Source organism: Nomascus leucogenys, chromosome 6 (genome assembly GCF_006542625.1).
Source record: "Nomascus leucogenys isolate Asia chromosome 6, Asia_NLE_v1, whole genome shotgun sequence".
Classification (NCBI taxonomy): domain Eukaryota; kingdom Metazoa; phylum Chordata; class Mammalia; order Primates; family Hylobatidae; genus Nomascus; species Nomascus leucogenys.
This window is the reverse complement of record NC_044386.1, coordinates 54,713,005-54,727,360: the sequence shown is the minus strand read 5'-3', so window position 1 is coordinate 54,727,360 and position 14,356 is coordinate 54,713,005. Positions and strand designations below refer to the sequence as shown.

At 37.0% G+C, this 14,356-nt stretch overlaps 1 non-coding gene across 1 annotated transcript; it reads left to right on the top strand.

Moving 5' to 3' along the window:
- The first annotated feature begins 13,579 nt into the window (after positions 1-13,579).
- LOC115835620 lies at positions 13,580-13,682 on the top strand. Its single transcript, XR_004030655.1, has one exon. It is a non-coding gene; the product is annotated as a U6 spliceosomal RNA (small nuclear RNA).
- The last annotated feature ends 674 nt before the right edge of the window (positions 13,683-14,356 follow it).

Genomic DNA, 14,356 nt, shown 5'->3' with positions numbered 1-14,356 from the left:
ATATGTGAATATAAGTCCACATACTTGATGAAAGTGGGGAACAAAGGAGCAGAAAGAGGATTTCTTCTAAAGGGCACTTCTTCTCAGGAGTTGGTCTCAAAATTCATCTGGGTAGGACTGCATGCGTTGGTGGTAATCATAAAAACAGGCTTTGAGGACTGTTCTCGACACATCCAGAGGAAGCAGCCTCCTTTTTCTGAGCACACAGTCCGCCTCCCTGCAGCCTTTTATGACCACACCTCTCTAACCAACTCTTTTGTGGGGTACTTTTAAAATTAAATGTACAAGACTCTTTAGTCTCTGGTTTGTAGCCCCTCACAACCTCCTCATCACGGGTTGCAGAATTAAGCCCAGTGAATTCATATTCTCACTTGCACTAAGGGGATGAATGAGTTACTTACCTGCAGTGCAGATTACCCTAAAAAGGTGGATTTAAATAACTGAAATCCACCAGAAAGGGAGGAAAGACTTGAAAAGCTTATAGTATTCACAGTTCTTTCTTTTCTGTATCCTCTATCTCACTCTCCACTAAGAATTCAGAGTGAAGAAAATACTTAAAATCCAGGCATATTCTGCTTGGATGAGATCTTTGTGGGTCCCATTTTGGGTGTTTCTGATTTGAAGCTTCATACAAATGCTGGGGAGCCATGAGGTCATTGCCTCCCTAGTGAAAGTGGAGAGTAAACCTAGTGAAACTGTAGAGTAAACCTGTTTGTGTGCAACAGAGATGGCATATGTTGCAGTAATGTCAGAAAGCTATACATTACGCAAAAACAGCTAATGGCCAGGTGCTGCATTATCTTCCTAGTGTTATGGCTGTAAGGCCAGTAAAATGAAAACCTCAGCTGCCAAGCTATCTTTATAGCTCATCTAGGCCAATGGATGGTATGCTTGTATGTATGTGTGTATTTGTGCATGCACATGTGAAAGAGACAGAAAGAGAGAGAAAGAAAGAGCATGTTAGTAAGGGAGAACAGAAGGTATCTGAAAGACAAAATAAGCATATTTATAAAATTGGAGACATAATGGGATTGGGTCAGTGTTTCCATCTCTTTACTAGTGGTGCATGTCTGTAGAAATGTATTTTGCAAAGGTTCTCAATTTTCCTTGATTCACATGATTTATACAGACCTTAAGATGGATAATGATGGATCATAATGAGAGACAGAAGGCGAGTCAGACAGGGAAGCAGCTGGAGACTAGAAGTGATGGAAGGGCACTGATCCTCAAAGTGCTAAGGCATTTTAATCACCTCAGACTTGGTCTCAAGTGCTAGCACCTTCAGAGACTAATAACTGTGATCCTTAGCAAAAGAAAATTGGGCTTGTGACATCTTGAATAGGGGAAAAATGACACTTCTTGTTTTTAGGTACAAATGAGACACTTAGGCAGTCCAGAGCAAGACAGCCCTGTAGGAATTTCCTCAGGGGGTAGGTAATAGATCAATTTACTTTATCACTGCCTGGGTCCTAAAACTAGTCTCCTCTTCCCACATAAAGAGCTCATGAGGGGAACAGTGCCGGAATATGCCATTTTGGGAGAACTGAAATTGAAATTTTCTGGTTAAAATTCATTTAATAAGCTTTTCTCATGGACCTTTTAAATCTCAAATGTTAAAAGGAAGGAAACAGAAAGATAGAACTGCTAATTCAGTGACACTGTACTATCTAAGACATTCACTTTTAACCTATGACCAAAGCCATTCATTCCACCATTTTTGTTCTCTTCATGTAAAAGGAAAATTCAGTTAGAATAAAACAACCTTCTGGGCTTTTCTATCCATTTTCTTTCTCTTCCCTTGATCCTCATGCTGGATAATGCTTCACTAAAAGATATCTCCCTTGGTGGTTGAGCCAAGTGTACATGTCAATTTTATGAATTTACATGATTCTTCCAGGAAACATAATAGTGATACTAAAATAGTACTTGATCCAAACTTTATAACTTAAGACTGTTTTCTGGCTCTGTAAGTTACAGCAAGAAAGTCTTTCAGTAGTAATTTCAGTTAATCAAACAGTTTCATGGATGAAATGAATGTTCATGTAATACTGTTCACTTGCCCCAGACCTGCCTGTGTGTGTATGTCTGTGTGTGTGTGTGTGTGTGTGTGTGTAATGCAAAGTGAATGAAAATACACTATGACCTGGATAACTGGCCAAAAGACATAAATGAAATTCATTCAGACTAGAGGCACAGGAAATTCAGTGCCTAAGAATGAGGGGATACATGAAGTAACAGACAGAGATATTTGGCATGGTACTATATCCCTGTTTCTACAAACAACTGTCATCTTCAATATAGGAAAGCTTTCTGAGTGTGTCTCTCCTACAACCAACACTGCTGAGCAGACATTCCTGATGCAACACCGCCTACCTCCACCCCAACTCATTAATTCACTGCTACTGTAAGTTTTGCTGCTAACAACTCACATCTGTACCCTTCTCCAGAAGCTTCCCCTTTGGTGATTGGATCTGCCTCACACTGAGGCAGCCAGGAACCCAAGACTGAGTGGTCTGAGTGTGTGAGTGGGTGGGAGGTGGTGGTAATAAAGCTCTACCACTTTGTTGCCACGAGGCAGGCAGTCTTGACAGTACAAATGTTTATGTTTCAGAAGTCCTGTGGTATCAAGTTGAAGCTAGATATCACCTGAAATCACATCTTTACTTAGCCTCTCTCTTCCATCCTGATTTTCTCACTTCTTCTGAGGTTTCGCCCAAGAGTACCCTCTGAATAAATCATGTACATAAGAATCACATCTCAGGCTCCGCTTCTGAGGAAGCCAGATATAAGACAAATAGTTACAAATGACACTCAAAAATGTTCCTAAATGCCATTATTTCATGTTCTAAATCAAGACATTTTGTTCATCAATTCTTTAACAAACATTTTCAAAGTCTCGTGGTGGTACTGACTGCCAGCCAGCAGTTACAGTTGAGTATTAATTACTACCTTTATTGGTAGACCAGTGTTTTTACAATTGTTTGAATATTGTATTGCTTTTCACTAACTTTATAAGAATAGAAAATTAAAAAAAATTAAAGTACTCATAATACAGAGAAGGGATGTAGCCCTAAAAGAATAAAACAAACAATGAAATTAAAGCAAAGATGAAAATCATCAGGGCTGCGCTCAAATGGTATCTTTAGCTTCAAACCTTCTAAATCAACATAAGTGAGCAGAGTGTGATCCATTGTGACGGAAATGGACAAAATAAAAAATATGTGCAAAAGGCTGGAAATAGGGCAATGGATATTTTGTCTAAAGGAAACAGGGTAACTATGGATTTTGTAAAATCATTATACTAATCTTAATTATCTGAGAACACAAATCTTCATTATAGTGTCTCCCTTTTTTGAAACTTTTTAAGAACTTTTATGTGTTTTAGGAATGCATTATAGATGAATATAGATTACTGCATAGCACTAGGCAATTAAAATTTTGAAGGGTCGAGGGTAAGAAATCCAGTGGATAGTGAGGGGGGATGTAAGTTTGCCAGGCCTAGAGGTGTGCTACTCAGATCTCACTGCAAGTACCTGCTACAGGGCACACCGACAAGTGGTCTTTGTCTGTGGCACCTTCAGCTCTGTTGCAGTGTCAGCACCGAGGCTGGGACTCAGCAGAGCAGAGGCACCAGGGCTAGGTCATTTCTGCCCCATGCAGGTTTCCTCAAATATCACCTTGATCTAGAATTCCTCATCAGCCTGGCTAAGGCTTTCTCAGAAAAGCGCTCAGTCTGAAGCTCCTCTTGCCCAATTCTCCTCCCTTTCTCTCTTCTTTCACAGACGCCAGACCTGTATGATATTCTGAAGGCTTTTCTAGCTTTATATATGTTCCTTCTTTATCCACATTAGGTGTTTCTCCCAGTAACTCTCTTGAGATCCAATCTGTCTTGTTACATTCTTTTCTCTAAGAACCAAAACTGGCACAAAGAGGTATGATCGGGGGTGGAAATATGCATTATTTAGACACTGAGTCCTCTCAATGAAAAGCTTGGAAAATGATTATGGAAGGTTAGTTTCCAAAGGGTTGTGTAGCTGCTAGGCTTTGTAGTTTTCTGCTATGAACCTGTAAGGCTAACAAATAAAGCAAATAGAACAACTCAAAGAATCAGTGTCTTAATTCAGACTTCAGACTGCAAAAAAAGCACTCAAGCAGTAAGAACTCATTTTTGAATTCCATGTGCTTGGAGTCCATTTTATCCCACTGGGCTTTAGCTTCTTTACCTAGAAAGTCGTATATAATAGTGTTTATGTTGCAAAGATGTTGCAAAGATAAAATGACTTAATATTTGTGGAGATGCCTAATAAAGAATCAACAGATAGTTTCCTACCAGCTAAACACTCAGCTATTTGACATTATCCACAGAAAATCTGTAGATCATTGTCCATACTTTACAATTATTGGAGGTAAGAGAACAGAAAAAAAAAAACAACCACAAACAACAATATTTGAATATATGGAAATTGAAAGTTATTTTCCTGTGTTACCATAACCAGTGCTTTTCTCCCTTATGTCTGAATCCCAAAGGATCTGGTTGCAAAAATGAATATATATAGTATGTTTTTAAAAATTTTTCATATGTGGAAAGAGAAAAGATGATTGAAAAAATATTTTTATTGTGCTAAGCTATAAATGAAGAAACAGGAACTGTGTAAGTTCAAATGCTAATCCTCCCACAGATTTATTACATTTCCCTAAGTTACCAAAACCCCTAAATTTGGCAAAGTAAAAGTATCAATGACTTGTAGCATTCTGGATATAAATATTTTAAAAGGCAATAGAGCAGGGGCTCCAGTAAATGGGGAGAGCTAATAGAGAAGATTTAAGTCTTCTGGGCTGCACGCAGAAGGAAATTAGAAAGGAGGTGGAAGATCTTGGAGCAGAAGAGAGTAGAGGGCAGGAAGCTAAAGATGTTTGAGAGCAATGGTAATAAGCTATAGTGGGTGTCATGGTGCATTACCCAAATTTCCACCCCCCTTCTCCCAGCTAAAGCTTTTATTCTTCACTTGCTCCAGAGGTGTGGTTGCTGAATCAGCAACCCTCTCTCTCTAAGGCTTAATATGGAGTACCAAATGCCTGGCTGAAGTGACTTTAGCTGGGGCAAATCTGAAGGGCTGACCCAGCTCCAGAGCTGTTCAAAGAAATAGCTAAGGCCTTGGTCATAACTGCATTGTATTCACCTTCTCCTTCTGCCCATTCCTGCTCCCAATACTCCAGTCAAGGTGTTGATGCTAACAGTGTTCCCCGTAAACTTGCCACATGCAAATATGCCTTTGCTTCCAAGGAACCCCACCTGGGATAGCAGCCCTGTTGAAAAGCATCAAGAGATAGAATGAATAAAATCAGTTGAGTATCAAAGTCTTGATAAGACCCCAGAATATGTGTGAGAACAGGTTTGATCAGATTTCTTGTGGCCAACAGCAGTAGCCATTGATACATCAGGGCTTGAGTACCCTTAAGGGTACAGGTTTCAGTCTAAAGATGAAATATATCCTGGGGCTTAAATTAAAAATATTTTTCCTCCAATCTATAGGGCTGAGTAAAAAACTCACTCTAGCTTTAAAAATAAATATAAATAAATAAAATCAAATAAATATATGGAAAACAACCCAAAAATAGACTTCAAAGAAGACTACCATGAAAGGCAGACTCAATGCTTATGGGTCGGTTAAAATTGGACCCAAAGAATGTTTATTCCAGTGCCTTCCAATTGTCTAGAGCAATTTTTCTAATTTTAAGTTTGCACATTTTTTAAGCAACAACTCAGCTTTCTGGGCTGCAGGTACAATATTTATGTCCTTCCTTGTCTATGTTATTTATCTTAAAACTCCATTTAATTCCCTCATTTATTCCTTTTCTCTTACCTCATCTTCTATTAAAAACAAAACAACACTTAACCATAATTGCCCATAGCTAATTACTACTGAGAATATATATTTATTTTTTCATTTGGTTTTATATACAGCATATTTAAAATAAGGATGCAAATTTTCACTTTAGATTTGGTCTTTTGTCTTTGTCTTTTTTTCTCCTCTTTGTTGAAGTTTGTTAACACTGTAATTCTTATGGAATGCCCATAGTGTGGCATGATAGCAGGGATGTAAAACAATCAAAGTCCAGTATGTTAAACACTTACTATTCTCTCTGCAAGAAAATAATAATTAGTAAATCATAAATAAAACTGCACAGTAACATCAGATGTGATACCCTATATTCCCGGCCTATTCTTTGAAGTTTCAACTTCACTAATCTCAGCACAGATCTTCAATCTGTCATTGGCTTCAGCTAACTATTATTATTTCTGCAGTTGTTTTCATATTTGGCTAATGACACTCCTACTTTCAGAATGGCCCTTTGGCTGATGGCAAATTATAACACCCTAAAACAAAAGTGGTATCTGTTGAGTAAGCATCCCTTTTTCCAAATTGCAAACTCATAAAAGATAGTTCAAGTAAGCAAAAATGGTATTCAAAAGGGTATGGGAGGAGGGTGCAGAGAAAAGGAGGGTGCCAATGCTAAAATTAATTGTATGATTATATGACATCAATTTTAAAATGAAAAAGTTTCACATATTGCATGTATACATGTTAAGTATTTGGAACCAAAATATGGAGAATGTGGGTAGCTGTATATGATTTTTCTTCCAAAGGAAATGTTGCTGAAAGTATATAAAGACAATTCTGAAAATCTGCATAATTTGCAGGAGAAACAACATTGCAAGTGAACTTGGACCAGAGAAGAGATGGAGCTTTGTTTACTTGGCTTATAAGCATGGACTTTTATTTATTGAGCATGAATTACGTGTCAGACATTTTATGTATTAATTCACTTGTTCCTTCTAATAACCCTTTGAGGAATATGTCATTATTTCCTTATGATATAGCTGAATAATCAGGTACTTCAACGCATAACATAACTTGCCTAAAGTCACACAGTTGTTAATTGTCAGAGCTGACATTTGCACTTAGGCAGTTCAATTCCAGTGCCTGCTCTTTTAAAAACAATGTACTGCAGAGACAAAGGCAGTGAGGCAAACGCACATGCCCCATTAAACAGAAGGCCAGGGAGCAATCAGCACATTCGCTAACCTGAGTTCTCATTTGTAACAGGGAAAAACCAATAGATACTGCTTTATTATCCAGTCTCTTATCTCCTCAAAGATTGCAAGCTCCATTAAATAAGGAATCATATCTAGTTGAGCTTCATCTATAGTAACTGGACAGGGCTTAAAACATAAGAAATAGCACATATATATCTAACAAACAAATGAACTTAATAAAAGAGAAATACCAGAACAAAATCCTGAAATTTTATCATTTGTCTCTCGTTCTTGTACTCTGTATAGCTTTTCCCTGTTTTGGCAGAAGTATACGTTGTCTCAGGAACAATTTTGATTGTAAGGTGACAATGTCAAGAGAAGAAGTCAATGTTAATCATATGACTTTCAAACAAGGCCCTTGAAACCCAAAATTGAAATGAGAGCTTTGAGAGAAATGTATTTTTTGAGGCTCAAAAAAGGAAATCCTAGCATAATTGATTTTTCTTGAGCGCTGAGAGGCAATAAAAGTCCTTTCAAAGTTGAGTTGTGGGGAAAATCTTCAGAACTAGGATAAGACAGAAAAAGAAGAAAGCAAGGATATAAAAGGAAAAGTAGACAGGGTAGCCTGAGGAGTTTCAATACATGTGTAATTAGAATTCTACCTTGAAAAATCAGAAAGAAGAAAAAAAGGAAGGAAAAAAGCCAGAAAGGAAGGAAAGGAGGCAGAAAGGAAGGAAAGAAAGCAGAAAGGAAGGAAAGAAGGCAGACAAGCAATATTCAAAGAGATGATTGTTTTGAATGAAACTCTTCTAGTTTCTATTAACTTACTTGGTAACTACTGTCCCTGGCAGCCACCAAAGGTCCGAACAGAAGAGCACTAGCAAGAGATCTACCTGCATGAGTCCCTTCAAGGGAAGGATTGGAGGCATGACTTCTATGACACAGCCACAGTGTGGAAGTTTTAAAGTTTTTTATTACTCCCAGATCCTCATGCTAGGAATGGTCACTAGATAGGGGCAAACAACAGTTCTCTGTCCCAGGTCTCCTGCAGCAACAGCAAGTGTGGGCATGTGGGAGCAAGCTTCCCCTATTTAAGGGTAGTCTGGGATGGGTGTCTTAATTTTGCAGGGTTACTTTCTATTGGATACTTCAAACAACTCTGTCACCAAGAGCAGTTGAGCAGTTTGGCACAAAGCTGGTGTTGAATCAGGGCTCCATAGAAGGACTTCTTATTTATCATGGTTAGCCTACCCAGGCCTAGGAAGCAATCAACTATGGTTTCTCAATTTCTTTTAATACAAGGTTGACTGAGATGTTTTCTGTATGGATCAGAACTGCCAGTACTTAGATTCAAGAAACCAAACAACAACAACAACAAAACCAAATCCCATGTATAATAACTTCAAAAAAATCCTCAAATACATAATAGAGAATCTAAAGAATATCAAACACAGATAGGAAAATCACATAAACAGCCAAAGAGAAAATACCAGTTATCTATAAAGGAAAACTATTAATTTGACAGCTGGTACCTACACAGCAAGTATGGAAACCAGGAAAAACAAACTGGAATGATATCTTCAATATGTTAAGAGGAAATAACTGTCCAGTTAGAATTCTAAATTCACCAAACTAAGTTACAAGAAGGCCAAAGTTGTGTTTTTCCTATCAACAGATATGCAGAATGTCCTTCAGGTAAAGTAAAAAAATAAATTAGGTATTGGGAGCCAAAAAAAAAAAAGGTAAACGTATTAATCTAAATACACCAGAACTATACTGAGCAATTAAAATTTGGAAACTTCAGTGTCTAATACGGAGTTTCTTTTTTTTTTTTTTTTTGAGATGGAGTCTCGCTCTGTTGCCCAGGCTGGAGTGCAGTGGCGTGATCTCGGCTCACTGCAAGCTCCGCCTCCCGGGTTCACGTCATTCTCCTGCCTCAGCCTCTCCGAGTAGCTGGGACTACAGGCGCCCGCCACCACGCCCGGCTAATTTTTTTGTATTTTTAGTAGAGACGGGGTTTCACCGTGGTCTCGATCTCCTGACCTCGTGATCCGCCCGCCTCGGCCTCCCAAAGTGCTGGGATTACAAGCGTGAGCCACCGCGCCCGGCCTAATACGGAGTTTCAAAATCACATTATTAATCCATTTGGTCTTGTCAAAGGTGTATTAGTTTCCTATTGTTGCTATTACAAATTACCACAGACTTGGTGGCTTAAAGCTACACAAATTTACTATATCGCAGCTCTGTTTGTCTTAGGCTACAATCATTGTGGGTAGGGGCTGTGGAACACTGTAGGGAATGTCTGGGGGAGGATTCATTTCCTTGCTTTTCTAGCCAGAGGTTGCCCCCTAGAGGTCACCTACCTTCCGGTCAATTCCCCCACCTTCAAAATCGGCAAAATTGGGGTCTTTCTCACACCATCTCTCTGGTTCGCCCTTTTCTGCCTCCTCCTTTCACTTCTAGGACTCTTGCAATTACATTGGGCCCATGTGGATAATCTGGAATAATCTCCATATCCCAAGGCCAGCAGATTAACAACTTTAATTCCATCAACAACTTTAATCCCTCTTTGCCATTTAAAGTACCATATTCACAGGTTCCAGGGATTAGTACACAGATGTCTTTAGAGATCCATTATTCTGTCACTATAATAGGCTTCTAATTCTCTTCACCAGCTTTTAATATACACTAAGCCATGTCCAATCATGCAGAATTTTTCTATTATGGTAAACTTTGCTTATAAACTAAACTTTTAAATCACTGAAAATACTAGTGAGAAAGTAATCATTAAATAGAAAAGCAAACAGGTTTAGAAACTGTTTGGTGTTTTTTTAAACAGAGGTAAAAATGCATTTACATTATGGTCTAGAAATTCCCTTACTAGATATTTACCCAAGAGAAATGAAAACATGTTTACAAAAAGATTTGTACATGAATGTTTATAGTAGTTTTATTAATGACAGCCCAAACTGGAAACAACCCAAATATCTGTAAACAGAAATTTAGATAAACAAATTGTGATATATTTAGAAAAAGGAACAAATGACTCATGTACTCAACAACACAGATAAATCACAAAATCATTATGCTGAGTGAAACAAGCCACATCAATAGACACAGGAATCCATAATATATGACTCATTTACATGAAGTCCTGGGCAGGCATAATAATACATGACAGAAATCAGAATGTCTTGGCCATGGGGGAAGTGGGAAAATTATTGGGAAGGGGCAAGATAGAACATTTTGGAGTGTGTTTGGGTGGTAGTTGCACGGACATATACAATTCTCAAAGCCAATGAACTTAATAATTGTAAAATTTAAATAATCTATCACAGCTCCCTGCTAACTATCCAGATAGCATCCATTAACTCCAACCTCTAGCTCTCCTGCATTGATGGTGTCAGTCCCCTTGCCTGTAAATTTATTCCCAAACATTCTAACTGTTCTTAAATTTACTTTTAGAACTCCAATTGAAAACAAAATCGATTTGATTTTGGATGGAAACAAAGTAACCAGACACATATATTGTCCAAATTTAAACATAAGTGTATTCATGGAACAAATACCCTTGTCTGTCACTCACGGACTGATGCTTTATGTATTTCTCTTCTGAATTTATAATTGGAGATGACTGTAGTCAATGCCTCAGGAGAGGAGTGCATTATTGCAGGCTCATTGACTTTAAAAAGGTGTGTAGATATTTCCAATTAGAATAAAATAAGATCAAATAATAATAGCCCAATTCATGATAATTTCATTCTTGTAATTGACATCATGATACAAATGAGTTCTACAACAATGGAATATACTCAACTAGAATTTCTTCAACCTTATTTACTTTAATTTTCCCTTATTAAAATTTAAATTCAATCAATTTTTGCTTACTGAAAGCATATCTGAGAAGTTCACATTAGGTAAATGTGAAGTACAAAATTTAATTATATAAGATGTCAGGTTAAACTCATAGTAAAATTTGTCAAACTTCAAATTACAAGTAACTTTCAGATAGTTTATTGTCACACTCTTAAATTTTCTGCATCAAAAATCTTTTCTATAAGTGATTTCAATAAGCTAAATGTTTTACATTTTACATTATCTTATCCTTATCCATAAATGGAACACTACCTCGCTTATTTTGTGCAAAAGTAAGGTGATATGCTAGCTTTGATGATCACTCCACTAAGTGTAAAAACGGTATTTTTCCACATAAAAAATTTCCAAATAAATGTTATTTTTTTCCAACTTTTTCTATTTTAATTTTTTAAACATTTAATATCATTTGGAGTCATCCATATAGTTTTAAACTTTGAAATTAATTTAGAAAAAACATGGCCTTAATTTTCCATGAAGTATTAAAAATAGTCATATTTTTCATGTCAAATTCATCTTTATATGAATGAACACAATTAAACCAATTAAACACTGTGCATCTGCAATTATCGACAAATAGGTGTTTTTTTGCTTCAGACCCATGACAAAACTAAAAAAAAAGTCTTAAAATCACATATCCTTGAGTGTATTTGCACTATCTTTCCACATCAAACATACTTTGTACACAATAAGTGTTCGATGACATTTGCTAAAGTGCTATATTTTAGACACCATTGAATTTAAAAACATTAAAGAGCCATATTCAGATTGAGGTATTACGTATTTGCTAGACGAAAGATACAAAGTCCTTCAGAGAACTACAAACTCCTAAGTCTGTTTTCTTTGCTGCCCAGTTTGGTACTTCCTGCAATCTTTTCTATATCTGCACAAATCTTGGTTTGTAAACTTAGACTCCGTGATTATTAGGAAGGATTCAGCTTTTGTCTGGGGAAACCCAGTTTAAATTTGTATACAGTAGAAAAGCTTCTCACTAGCTTCAACTGTTAGCACAATTTGCTCCAGGATTAAAAAAAGTTAAAAAAAATACCTCATGGACACTCTATATTCTACTTTACTAATTAAATTTCTTTGTCATATTTACACGTTTCTATCATTTTGAATGACATTTACTTAATTTCCTCCAAGAGGTTCATGTGTTTAGTAAATTTCTAAATGAGTTCAAATCTGACTTCTTTGTCTCTCCTAGAATCCCTTTAGTTAGCCAGTCACTGCTGAGAATCAAGATAGTTGTCATCATATCCATTGTTCACCATCTTGCTTTAATGTTTGCATGTGAAGCAAACACTCTCTCTACTTGAATCCAGTCCTTTATCAGATAAGGCTCATTAGGATTTTCTGACTTGATGAAGGGCAAACATTAGGATTACCTCGAAAGCCCCTGAGGATCAAGCTCCCTGATTCTCAGTTATTCTACTCTAGATTCTTCCACCGTTAAGGAGAAGATGCCTAGGATACTTGGAGTTGAAGCTATTATTTAGGCCTGAAAGTTCCCTGAAACTCGCCATTTACATTTCACAAAGGCACTGATATCCCTCTGCCTGGGCTCAGTGTCCCCAAGTTGCAGTTTATTCTGTTGTACAGATTGCACTTCTCTAACCCCACCCACGTTTAGCCTGAATCTATGAACAACCTTTGTGTACGTGGCCAGATGCTGACAGATGAAAGTAAACACAGAAGCCAAAAAATAAAAAGAAAAATCTCATCAGCTCAGCTGAGAAAAGGGTGTGTGTGTGTGTTTCATTTCAGGCCAATTCAAAACTATCAGAGATAGTCATGAGGTAGTTTACATCATGATATAGCCTCATGGGTTCTGCAACCATGGTTTTTGTTCAATAATCACTAGTTGAGTATTTACTGTGTGCCAGGCACTGAAATAGGCATTATGAAGGATACAAAATATTAGAGAGGCAAAAAAAGGAAGTCCACAACTGAATGTTACCAATTTAGTCTTAAAGGGAGTGGCAATTTGCCACTTGGTCGACTGTAGCAATGGGGGTAAAAGTAGAGGTTCAGGGTCATGTACAAAGGCTGCTGATTGTCCCTGAGTAACTCATCTTCTTGGGGAGGTCTGTGATGAGTAAATAATCACAGATTGCTTTGTGGAATGAATCAATGATTGGAGGAGATCACCTTTCAGTGGCTTCAATAAGCAGCTATAGTTCTCATATGCTTTCAGTGACTTTTCTCTGTTATCTGACCCTCCAGATAGAATATTCAAGTCCAGAGTTATACAGCATGCAGTCAGCACATCTTTGTCCTTTGTACCATTTTTATGAATCTACCTGTTCTCACAGTGAGAGCTGCATCTTTAAATTGTGAGTTTGTTCATGTGTCATCCTGCTCAGTGCTTCATGGTACAATAACATAAAGACTTTAAAGCAGTTAGAAGCAGCTAAGAGGGCATGGAAGAAGTAAATTTCCTTAGTTCCAGTATCAATTTCTGGCTGTCTACAGTCTGATTTAAAAACAGAAAATAAAGACTTTACAAAATTATAGCAAAACTGAAGATAGTTTTGAAATGTACAAACAAACCTTATGATGAGGAAGTTATTGTTCTGACACAGACTGGTATGGGATAGAGGAAGAATCATAGGCAGATGATGAAGACCTAATACAACAAAGAAAGAGAGAGTCAAATCAAAACCAGTGCTTGCTCTGCAGCACATATACTAAAGAGGAAATGACACAGAGATTAGCATGGCCAGTCCACAAAGATAACATGCAAATTTCTGAAGTGTTCCATACTTTTCTGCCATCACAAAAAATATGAAATTATAGAACTCATTTGTAGAGCACATACACAAATGAGAAAGAGAAAGGAATAAAATATTATCGCAACAGAAACCCAAAAACCTACAAAAGTAAACAATAAAAGAGGAAGAAAGAAACAATGGATATAAAAAAGAACCAGAAAACAACAAAATGACAGGAATGAGTCCTCACCTATCAATAAAAATCTTGAATGGAAATGGCTGAAATTACCTAATTAAAAGGTGTAGACTAGGTGAATGAATAAAAAATAAACAAGACTCAACATTTGCTGCCTACAAGAAACCTACTGCACCTGTAAAGACACAATAGACCAAAAGGAAAGGAATGGAATAAGATATTTTACACAAATGGAAGCAAAAAGTGAGCAGGAGTAGTAATTCTTATATCAGATAAAATAGATTTTAAGTCAAAAGCTGTAGAAAGAACAGGGAAGGCTATTATATGAGGAGATCAATTCAGCAAAAGGGACATAACAATTGTAAATACACATGCACTCAATGCTGGGGCACCTAGACATATAAAGCAAATATTATTATAGCCAAGGGGAAAGATAGTCCAAAATACAATAATAGTTGGGGATTTTAACACACCACTTTCAGCACTGAACAAATTATCTAGACAGAAAATCAACAAAGAAACATTGAAGTTACA